This window comes from Gopherus flavomarginatus, chromosome 19 (genome assembly GCF_025201925.1).
Source record: "Gopherus flavomarginatus isolate rGopFla2 chromosome 19, rGopFla2.mat.asm, whole genome shotgun sequence".
Classification (NCBI taxonomy): Eukaryota; Metazoa; Chordata; order Testudines; family Testudinidae; genus Gopherus; species Gopherus flavomarginatus.
The window spans coordinates 6,417,721-6,428,946 of NC_066635.1; positions in this window are offsets into that span (position 1 = coordinate 6,417,721).

The following is an 11,226-nucleotide window of genomic DNA, read 5'->3' on the forward strand; positions in this document are numbered from 1 at the left end:
AGAGACATGGCACGAGACCTCTCCCCGCTGCACAGATCAGAGACAGGCCCAAGTAGTAGAGACCAGAGGCAGGTCTGGATCTGAGCCTCCTCAGGGTGCAGATCTAGGGGGCTGGGTCGGGCCAATCGCTACCCCATGTGCTCTCCAGGCTGTGAGGCCCAAAGGCCAGTTATGCTCAAGGAGGGGCTACCAGGTTGTCCCCGGGCTAAGATACCCACCATGGTAGAAGTCTACATATCACAAGGCCTCGCAGGAGCCCAGAGGGCTCCAGGAACCCAAGCTGGTGGGTGTCAACCCAGATCCTAGTGCAGAAGTGTCCTAGAACTGCCCCAAGAAACCCGGCACTGGACTCCTACCTCCCTTTGAGGGGCTGGGCAACACGGTGGGGCCATTTGGGGAGTTTGCACTGGGGCTGCCCAGGTTCTCCTTGTTCTCTGGCCAAACAGACGTCTCTGTTCCTTAGGGCTGCAAATCCAGCCCCATTCGGCATCAGGAAGGCGAGCGCAGAGCGAGCTTCTTAAATGCTCTCGGGGACAAGCCAGCGTGGTTGAGATGGGCAGGAACCTCCCCCTTCTGGCTGTAATGGCTGGGGGGCCTTTCATAGCCAGATTTATGGAGGAAACTGCTGGCGACCAGGAGAAGCTAAGCTGAGTGTTCCTGCCCAAACAGGACTCCAGGCTCTTGGGGAACAAGAATGGGGCTGAACTGCACAATTCCTGATGGGATTTTGAATTGCCCAAAGTTTGGAGGTGCTGGGGGTTTGGCTGCAAGCTGGCATGGGGAGAGGAGCCAGCTGGAAAGCGCAGAGTCAGATTCCAAACACTGCAGAGCTCAGGGCTGTTCAGATTACACTCTGCCTATCTGGGCACCTCACATATTGTTAATTTACTCTTCGAGGCCCCACCCCCAGGAGAGAGGGTAGTAACATTGTACCCAAGCTCCAGATCTGGGAAACTGAGGCATGGAGCGAGACTAAGCAACTTGCCCAAGGTCATACAAATAAACAGTAGCAGAGGAGAGACCTGAACCCTGGTTTCCCAAGTCCCAGCCTAGTGTCTTAACCAGACGCCCAACTTCCCCTCCCAGCTATAAATGGGGGCCCATTTATGAAGCTCAAGTCCAAGTCTGGGTTCGAATTCAGGACCCATCCAAACTTCTGGGCAGCCAGACCAGAGGCTTCTAGAGATAGGAGCCAGCCACCAAACAGAGATCCAGGCCTGGGTGGGGTTCTGAATGCTCACACACTGCATGGGGCAAGGGGACAGGGGAATTATTCAGGCTGAGGGTTTGGGCTCAGCCATAGACCCCCAAACTCTGACCTGGATCTGGATGCGTGAAAGCCCCACATTGGGGGCGTTGGGCTCTTATCTGGCTCATAACTATGATCGCTGTCCTTTATGACACACAGGACTAGCCCTGCCGGCCTCGTGCTCGGGGACAGCTGTTTTTGGTAGTCAGAGTTGAGGATCGGCTCTAGCCGTTTACACACGGAGCAGCCGCTAGTGCCCTGCTGGTTTTCTCCCATCCTCCCCCTATGGCAGCAGGATACAGAGGACTCAACCTGCTGGTTCCCCATCCCAGCCAGCCCTCGCAGGCAGCAGGGAATCCAGCCCTCTGGGCCGGCGATGGGGCCTAGGCCAGACTAAACACGCTGTGCCAGGGCTGCTGCTGATCCCAGGCGCCCGGCCTCCCAAGGAGATGAGTGCAGCCCTGGAGGGATCCCTCCTTATATGGAGAGAAGTGCAAGGGATGGGGAATGCCTGGAATTCAGACAGGGACTGAGCGATGCAGCGGGTTTGGCTTTGCTGTTGCCCTGCCGTTCGTCAGACCAGAGCCCCTCAGGCCTCCCGTGTTCACAAGCAGAAGCAGTTGATTGCTGTTAACGGGGTGAGCCCTGACTGCCTGTAACCTCTCCCCTCCACCCGGGCCAGCTTTATGACCCGCGGGGCCTGACTGGAATACTCGGTGGCGCTCCGGGGCTTCGGCAGCACTTCGGCAGCGGGGGGGTCTGCTCCAGGTTTTCCATGGCACCGAAGGACCCCCTGCCACCGAATGCCATTGAAGACCCCTGGAGTGGGGCCCCCTTAGGTGTGGGCCCCTCTTCGTCGCGGGTCCCGATGCCAAGGAATCGGGTGAATTGGTTTAAAGCCGGCCCTGCAGACCAGCTCAAGCTGCAGGCCCCAGTTGTCAATGGGAGAGGCCTGCCCCCCTGGGATTTGCTGCCAGCCTGGTGCTGTGGCTTTCCAGCACACTGCAAAGAGAGGAATCTGATTTCCCCAGGCTTTCCGGGCAGAGAGGCGAAGGGAAACGGATCTGTGTCCCCCACCCTGACCGGCCTAGCGATGAGCGTGTGTGCAGAAGGGTTCGTGTGCCGGGGAGAGCTGTGTGTTCTCGGGGAGACGTAGAATCAGACAGGCCTGTAGGAAACCGAGGTTCTCGAGTGCAGAGGAAAGAAGGGGCAGCTGGCAGGCACGAGTTCTCTCTGGGTATGTCTCCACTGCCAGCAAAAGCCTGTGGCACCAAGCCTGAGCCAGGGTCAGCTAGAGCCTCCCCCTTTGCAGGGTCTCAGATCCTGGGCTCCAGCCAGAGCCTGAACGTACTCTATATTGTAGCTCCAAATCCGGAGCCTGAAGTGGCTGAGCCAGTGACCCAGGCCAGTGTGCCTGTTTTAATCACCCTGTAGACAGACTCAGGTCACCAGCCTTGCCAGCCCCAAATGTTCAGAAACCATGAGTCACGCCCCCAAAATCGTGAGTTAAAAAAACCCACTCCAAACCAAATAAAATCTTCGGTTCTGCCAAGTCCAGCACCTCCTATCGCAGGCAACCCTTTTGTTTAACTCCTGGTTTCTGAGCCTTCAGGTTGCACCCCGGTCACATTGGTCTCTGCAACCAGGAAGGCTAGAAATGTTTGTCTTTTGTCAAGGTTCTCCCAAGAGCTGCAGGAGCTGGGGCTTTAAGAGAAAACACCAACCATGGGGAACCACGGCAACACTGCGCCAGCAGCAGGCTGCGCGGACTGCACACACACAAAGGAAATGGCTTGCTCCCGGTGGGGGACCACTCCTGTGAGCTTCTGGGCACCCTCAGAACCCTCCGACCACAGGCTGCTCAGCATCTGGCAGGATACAGAGGTCTCGACCTGCTGGTCCCCCCTCCCAGCCAGTCCCCGCAGGCAGCAGGGAATCCAGCCCCCTGGTCCCGCGATGGGGTCTAGGCAGGAGGGGCTCAGCCCCAGGAGGGACAGAGACTCCCTAAATGAATTTAACCAGCAGCAGTTCCAGCAGCACAGATGGAGCCCGCAACTGGTGCAGCCCGGTTAACTAGATTTCTGAGCATATGCAAAAAGGAGGAAACCCAGGACAGCATGGCCTCCTTCCTGCAACAAGGCGACAGGAGGGTGCCGAGGGGAAGGAGCGCATGGCCAGTTGCCCTGCCGGGTGGCCTAGCCTGCTGAACCAGGGCTAGGTCTCTAACCCAGCCCCGCTGCACAGCCCCAGGGCACGGCAATGGTTTACAGCGATCAACAGTGTCCCAGCTGGCTGGTCAAGGAACAGCAGTTCTCAATTAAGAAGCCAGGCCCAATCCTCTTGGGCTGTAAGCATGGTGCTAACGTGGAGACACACCAACAATCCTGGAAATGGGGGGGGAGGAACGGGCTTTGAAAATCTCCACCTATTAGGACTAGGGCTGACACACAGAGCTAATTAGATCCCTTCCCTGTGGCAAGTCATTTCAACTGAGCACATCATGTGCTGGGTTCTGAGTCTAAAAATCTCTGCAAAGCCTGGGCTGGATCCAGAGTGGGACTGGATTGACCAGGGACGTTCAGATCTTTACAGTTATCATCGGAACGGCCCAAATTTCTTTCATGCACAAACACTGAGCAAATAGAAAATCATTTAAAATAGATTACAGTGTGCTGTGGTGATCGCCTGGCACGTCTGCATTTCATTTGACATGCAAACCCCTTCATTAGCTGGGCTAACCTTGCACCTTTGCTTTCCTGAATTGCGGCCTAAAAAGTATTTCAGGCTGGCACTTACGCACGTGCTTCAGTGCTGCCTAAATCGGGGTGGATTTAAGCATGTGCTTTTCAGAATCAGGGCCATAAATGAAGGTTATTGATCAGAGTCCTCTCGAGGAACCGTTAACATTCACACTTCTGAGGTAACCATGGTAGAAGTTTCTCCAAGCAGTCTGCTAGCACGCATGGTTGCCCCCCATGGTTACCGACCCTGACCGTTCTGAGAAAGGTGCTATACAAGTGGGCTGGACACCACATCCTTTACCACCTCAGTTCCTTCCAACCGCTGTGCCAGACAAATCTGGAGTTTTTTCCTCAACTGATACCACCTTTGATAGTTTAGAGTTGTTCAATATTCAGTTTAGTGGAAGGTAATTTTAAAGACGGCAATAAGTGTAGATAGTTTGTTGCGTCGGGTCCACATAAAGGCAGAACTGAAGAAAAAGAAGCCAGGTTTAGAGGATCACATTGGGTGCCCTAAATGCCAGGGGTACATTCCAAACGGCCAATGACTTCTTTCACTTCACTTGCCAGGAGTCTTCAAATAGAAAAATGTGAATAACTGATTTTTTCAGTTCATTGGCATTTTTAAATAGTTTTTTTTTGGGAGGGGAGAGACGGGGGGGGGGGGGATTATTTTAGTCCAGACTGAAAATGAACATTTTTGAGAGGTTCCCCATACACGGTCAGCCAGGGGGTGGTTAGTTACACACAGACGACAGTGTTGGTTCTATTCACTTGTCAGGCAGCTTACAGCATGCAACTAACAAACAAAGTCACTCATGCCATTCCACAAGCAGACGTGCAGACAAATCCATCCCTAGTGAAAGGTTTGAGCTGAAAATTCACTTTTCACACACACATTTGAATGTGTGACGTTTAAGAGCGCAAACAACCCCAGAAAGCGACCGCAAAAGGGCCACGAACGTGGTCGAACTGAAACTGGCTTTTGAACAGGACTAAATAGTCACAGATGCTATTTTCCAGCACTAGCCACGGGAAGCCAAAACACAAAGCTGGGTCAACTCACTCCTTATTTTACTTGTATTACGGCAGTACCTAGCAACCCCTTGCTGTGCCGACTGCCCTATGAACGCACAGTAAGAGCCATTCCCAGCCCCAAAGAGCTTACACTGTAAATAGAAGAGACGGAGCAAGAGTCGGAGGGGGAAACTGAGGCATGGAGGGGCAGTGACTTGCTTGAGGTCACTCAGCAGCTCAGTGGCAAAGCTGGAAACATAACCAAAGTCTGCTGAAATCTGGCCCAGTGCCCTAACCACTGGCCCAAACTGCCTCCCATTAGTCACTGGATATGTTTTCTATAACGGTCACACTGACTAATGTTTAAACACAGAGATATCCTGGTCCCCCTCTACTTCCCCCCTTGGTCAGCCCTGGTAAAGAGAATGCAAAGTGAGACTGAAATGCTATCAGACGTCCCTGAGCCTAGCACGGCTGCATTCACACTACTGCAGTGATATTTGTACAGAATGTGCCTTGAGAGGCATCGTTTGAAAACTAATAGCTGATGGGTCAATAATATCACTGTGAAACATAAGGGACAACGCTGTACAGGAGTTAGGCAGGTAAAGTGCTAAGAGGTGATTAACCAGGCAAGTCGGGGGTGGGGGGGGGAGCTGACAAACAGATTTTCTCCAAAGAAAAGAGGCCAAGACCTCAAACCAGGTATGGCCAAGTTCAATAAGCATTTCATTTGTACTGGAGGTTGCAGGCAGAAGTTATAAAATATCACCAGCAGAGGGGAAGATAACATGGCGTCTACAGCAGCCAGCGTGGCCTCCACGCCCGGTAGGGAAAAGGAGTTTTATCTGGGTCGACATTGCAGGAGAACACATTTCAAAGGTTGACTGGACTGTACAGAGATGAGGAGCAAACCCCAAAGTCATCCTTCACCTGAGGAGACAAGGAAAACCAGCACTGTGGACTCATGGGTGGGTGGGGGAAGAGATGTCGTCTAGAAGTTACCCAGCTATTACTAGGAAGGGAAGAACCAAGGGGGGAGGGGAAACTACCTTGTACCAAGACTGTAGCTTGTAGGGTGACCAGATGTCCTGATTTTATAGGGACAGTCCTGATTTTTGGCTCCTTGTCTTATATAGGCTCCTATTACCCCCCATCCCTTGTCCCGATTTTTCACATTTGCTGTCTGGTCACCCTAGTAGCTTGTTAAGTTAGGTGAGAGTCATTAGAAAACATTTTCACTTGTATTTGTTTGTAGCCATTTCTATCTTTATTCCTTCTGCCTGGATCACTTACAAGTTTATTAACTAAAGGCTATAGGGTATGTTTACGCTAACCCAATTCAGTGCTGCGACTGAAGGCAAGGGGGTGCGTTTCCCCCAGATACGCTAATCAGCTGTAATGTGCTGACTCTTTAAAAGAGGAACAAACTTAATTTCTTCTGCAACGGTACAGCACTAGGGGCTGGAGTTTACGGACTGTTACCTGCCGGGCAAGGTTTGGGCTGGGAGAGGCTTGAGGAGTTGGCAGGGAAGGAAGACAAGGTAGCAAGGTAAGGAGCTGACCCACAATCTGATCACCAGCAAAGCTCAGCTTTGCAGAGGCAGAGATAACACAGTGGCTCACAGCTCTGAGCATCCCCAACAAGTGTTACAAGGCAGGCAAGCAACCTCTCAAGCACACTTCTACAGCACAACCAGTACCCCCACCTCAGTTTCCCCTTCTTTTGCCCATTAAAAAAGAACAGTCTCTCAGGGCTTATCTGCACAATTAGTTGTGGAAGCTGGGGTGTGACTTTACCCCACACTAGTCTGCCCTGGACTCACCATCCATGTGGAAACTGCTAACTCATTAATGTACTTTGATCCAGGCCTGTTTCAGAGAGGACTACAGGAGCAGTTGGTGCTCCTGAGAGGAAATAGAAAGCTGCTGGGTACCTATTGGATTTTGGGGCGAATGGGGTTTTCACAAGGCTTCTGTGGATTGTTTCATGTGAACATGAAAATTCTGCCTAGAAGGGGGACTTTGAATGAATGCTTTGGGCTTGTCTACATGAACAACTAGTCTGAAGCGAGCTGGGCTTTGAATCTGCTGTGCACTATTTCCAGCTCCCCCACCCCAGGGCCCATCTGCGGACGAGTCCCCACCTTTTAACCCTTCTCCAGGTCTCCTCCAAAGAGCTCCCAAACTCCCATCTCACCCACCACTTTTCTCCAGGAGCCCCAAGGCAGGTCTCCCCCAAGAGGGCTCCAGACAGTGCCCCATTCACCCAGGCCTGGGACTCCTACCTCTGCACCTGGAATTCCCCTCCAGCAGCAAGCCTCTTATTCAGGGCTCAGCTGCTTCCCCTAACCAGGCTGGTTCCTTTCCTTCCTCCTTGGGGCCTCTGCGCAAGCTTGACTCACCCAGCTCTGGCCAGTCCAACTCCTCACCAACAGCTCTCTGGTCCCACTCTCCTCTGCTGCTGCTGTTTCTGCCCAGGTCTTTCCTGGCCCCCTAGGCAGAGGTGTCTCTCTCAAGCAGTGTGACTTGTCCCTTTGCCTGCCTGCCAGAACCTTCCCCCTTGGAATGGCCCAGGTGCTCTCTCTTAGCCCTATTGCTCCCCCTTAAAGAGGCCAGTCCCTCTGGGACAGGCTGTCCTTTGCCACGACCGCCACAAGGGGCCAGGCAGTGTGGGATCAGACCCAGGGAGTCCTGAAACAAACCAAGCCTGTCCCCACCAGTCACTAATGCAGAGCGGTGTCCCCACATGTGCTGCCCTGGGGAGCAGAGCAGACTCCCACAGGCAGTGTACCACAGGCTGCCCTGCTCAGACACACGCGCTCAGGCTCCAGGCCAGGTGCCAAAAAGTGTCCCAGGTTGGGGGCAGATCTGCACGGAGCTGGAGGTGTGATTTCCAGTCAGGGAGTCCCCTCCCCCTCTCCCCCCTTCCCCACTAGCATTCATGGAGCTCGTGTGCTGAACAGACAGAGCAGCCCTCATGGGGCGAGTGGCATGAGGGCTAGCTGCTGTGAATACCCGAGATGCTGGGTACGTATTCAGGGCAGCCACCATGGCTACACTGCCCTTCTAGTCAGCTGGTGTGAGGGCACCTCCTGGAGCTGGAAATTCCACCTCCTGCCCCAAGTGTAGTTGCACTGTGGGAGTGGGGCTGCATGTGGGTGGGTGTACTCTGTGGGTGGGTGTTCCTGTGTGTACATTGTAGGTGGGTGTTCCCATCTCTGCGGGTGTGCCCTGTAACAGACTGTTTCAGTCTCTCTGTATGCATCTTCTTCACAGGTGGATTTTCCATTCTCTGTGTGTGTGTGTCGTGTAGGTAGGTGTTTCAGTCTGTCTCTGTGTGTGTGCACGCTTCTCCCCACAGGTGGTGTTTCAATTGGTACGTATGTCGGTGGGTGTTTCAGGCTGTACGGGTGTCTCCTTTCCGGGTGGGTGTTTCAATCAGCGTGTGTTTGTGTGGGACTGCCAGACCCCCCCTTTCCCAGGGCAGGCCATCCTGTGCTTTGGCAGTGGGCGGCCACAGTGACTAGAGAAGATGGAGACGGTTACCATAGAGAACGGGAGCCTATGGCAACGAGCCGGGGAGAGGAGACACAGCCGCCCAATGGGAGAAGAGCAACTAACTAACGCGGCAGGTTGGTGGGAACTGGCATGCTCTCCCCTGGCACAGGGAGAGCTAAACCAGCAGAGCCCCTTCCCCCTCCGGCATGCCCACAGAGCCTGCTCCTGACAGACAGGCCAGAGATGCTGGAGGCAGACTGCACCCAGTCCATGGTTTCTGTGCTACGCATGGGGGCCACCCCGAGCTTCACCACGATAGCAGGGAACTCAGAGTCTCCTGCTCCCCAGGCACTACCATCCAATGGAGAATTTCCATTCGCTCAGCAGCAAAGGGCCAGTGGAACTCATTGCCACAGAATGTTACTGAGGAAAAGAATGGAGTGGGATCCACTAGCTATAGAAACAGTAAGATCTGCACTTACAATAGCTAGGGGACATAAGCCAACTACTCAGTGTGGCCTACTGGGGTTCAGGAGACCTGGCTTCTATCCCCAGCTCTGACCTGCTGCATGGCCTTTGGGCAAGTTTCTGGGCCTCAGTTTCCCCATATGTTAAATGGGGGTAATAATACTGACCTCCGTTGTAAAGCACTTTGAGGTCTACTGATGAAAAGCACTACAGACGAGCTAGGTGCTATTATTCATGTGTTACTCTCTGCCTGAGGCTAGGAAGATGAAAGAACGAATGACCTGTCAGTGATCATTCCCAAGATGGAGTTTCCTGGCCACTGTCAGAGACCACTGTGCGTGGGTGTTCCTGTGTGTACATTGTAGGTGGGTGTTCCCATCTCTGCAGGTGTGCCCTGTAACAGACTGTTTCAGTCTCTCTGTATGCATCTTCTTCACAGGTGGATTTTCTGGTCCTATCCAGTGCAGCAGGGCCTGTGCTCCAGTGCAGGGGCTATGACAGGCCATTATTCCTCTAGCTCAAGTGATCGAGGCGGGTGCTGAAGGTACCCGGTCAGACCCTGCTAAAGTCCCCTGGGGAGGCTATTACGCTGGTGAAGTGACCCCTAAATAGCTATCATCTCTGGTAGTGACAACACAGCATAGTCTTTCTGTTCCCACTCTCTGCCTGTGCTCTCTGCGCTTCTGTGTTCCCCGCCAGCCCTTCACGTCAGCCTGGATTTCCAGATGCCTCCCCTCGTGCCACAAAGCTGGACTTTCATAGGCGCTCAGCACCCACAGTGCACCCACCATGCTGGGCCCTTCGGACATTTCCATTGTCTCCCTCTGCCTCTGCCGTCTGGACCCCTTTCCCCCCTCCCCTGTGCCCCATCATCCCTTCACTAGCCCCGGGCTCCCCACTCCAGTCTGTGTCTGTCTTGGTGGCCCCCATTCCAGCTCACCCATTGGCACCCCATTCCCCTTCCTCTCTGCCTGCTGCTCCCTCCCTCTCCCCTCAAAAGCGCGTCTCCCACACCAACAGACGTCAGTCCAATGAAAGATACTCCCTCACCCTGCTTCTATCTCCTCCCAGGATGCAGTGCGTCCACCACCCTCGTGGGCTCCCTGGGTAAAGTGAACGGGCCACTGGAGGGGATCTCACCAAGCTTCAAACGCTGTCACAACACGGGCCTGGTGGCCAGCAGCCACAAAGCCAGAATTACACACACAAACCTGCCCATCTGGGGCTCGGAAGGGCTCCATCCTCCAGGCAGCTCCTGGGCTTTAAGACGCAGCAGTAGCTGTGAGGTTTGTTCCCACCCAGCAATGTTCTCTGGCTGCTCACGTCAAAAAGCGTGGCTGCATTCACACTTGTGAACCCGTCTCCGTCCTTGCTCTGCACCAAGCTGTGCTCTTCTGGGCCACAACGGGGCTGAGAAATGAGTGTGTGTGTGTGTGTGGGGGGGGGGGGGTAAATAAGTGAGTGGGTGTGTCTAAAAGAATGCATAAATGTGTGCAAATGAATAGTATTGAATGAAGGTAAGTGCGTCAATGTGGGTAATGGGTGAGTGTGAATCAGCCTAAAAGTGGGGGTGTATGTGTGCATGAATAAGTGTGAGTGAATAAGTGTGTGTGTGTAACAGCCAATGAGTGTGAATGAATGAGTGTGTCATGGGGCATGTATGTGTGTGAAATAGTGTGGAATAGTGACCATGTGTGTAAATGAGTGTGAATGAGCAAGTGTGTGTGAGTGAATGACTATGTAATACCGCACACCTGGGAGCCTGTGTGTTAATAAAAGCCTGTGTGTGAACGATGGTGTGTGCACGAGTGTGCGTGTGAATGATTGTGCAGTGAGTGTATGAAGCCGCACAATCAGCTGAATAATCACCAGCCGGGGCCAGACCTAGAGACGTGATGGGCAAGGATGGGGGTGTCTCAGGGCACCTCAGAACAGCCCTGAGGAGGCTCTGGCTTTAGGCCATGCCGAAAACAGTCTGGAAAGTTCTGTGTGATGAGCTGCTGGCTCGCCTCCCTGCAGGGACTCACGGGAAACGGACAGTCCCCGGGGACTTGGAAATCTGCTCGTGGGGCGGGCTAGCAGGGACAGATTTCAGGCTGGCTGTAGAGCGGTGGGGGAGTTTCGGAGGTAGGCCCGTCGCCTGTTTAGCAGGGCGGGGGTGCGACCATAGCTCTTTGCTGGAAAGGAACAGCGGGGTAGGACTGAGGAAGCAGCCCCGGGAGAAAGAAGGAACAGCTGAAAGCTGGCAAG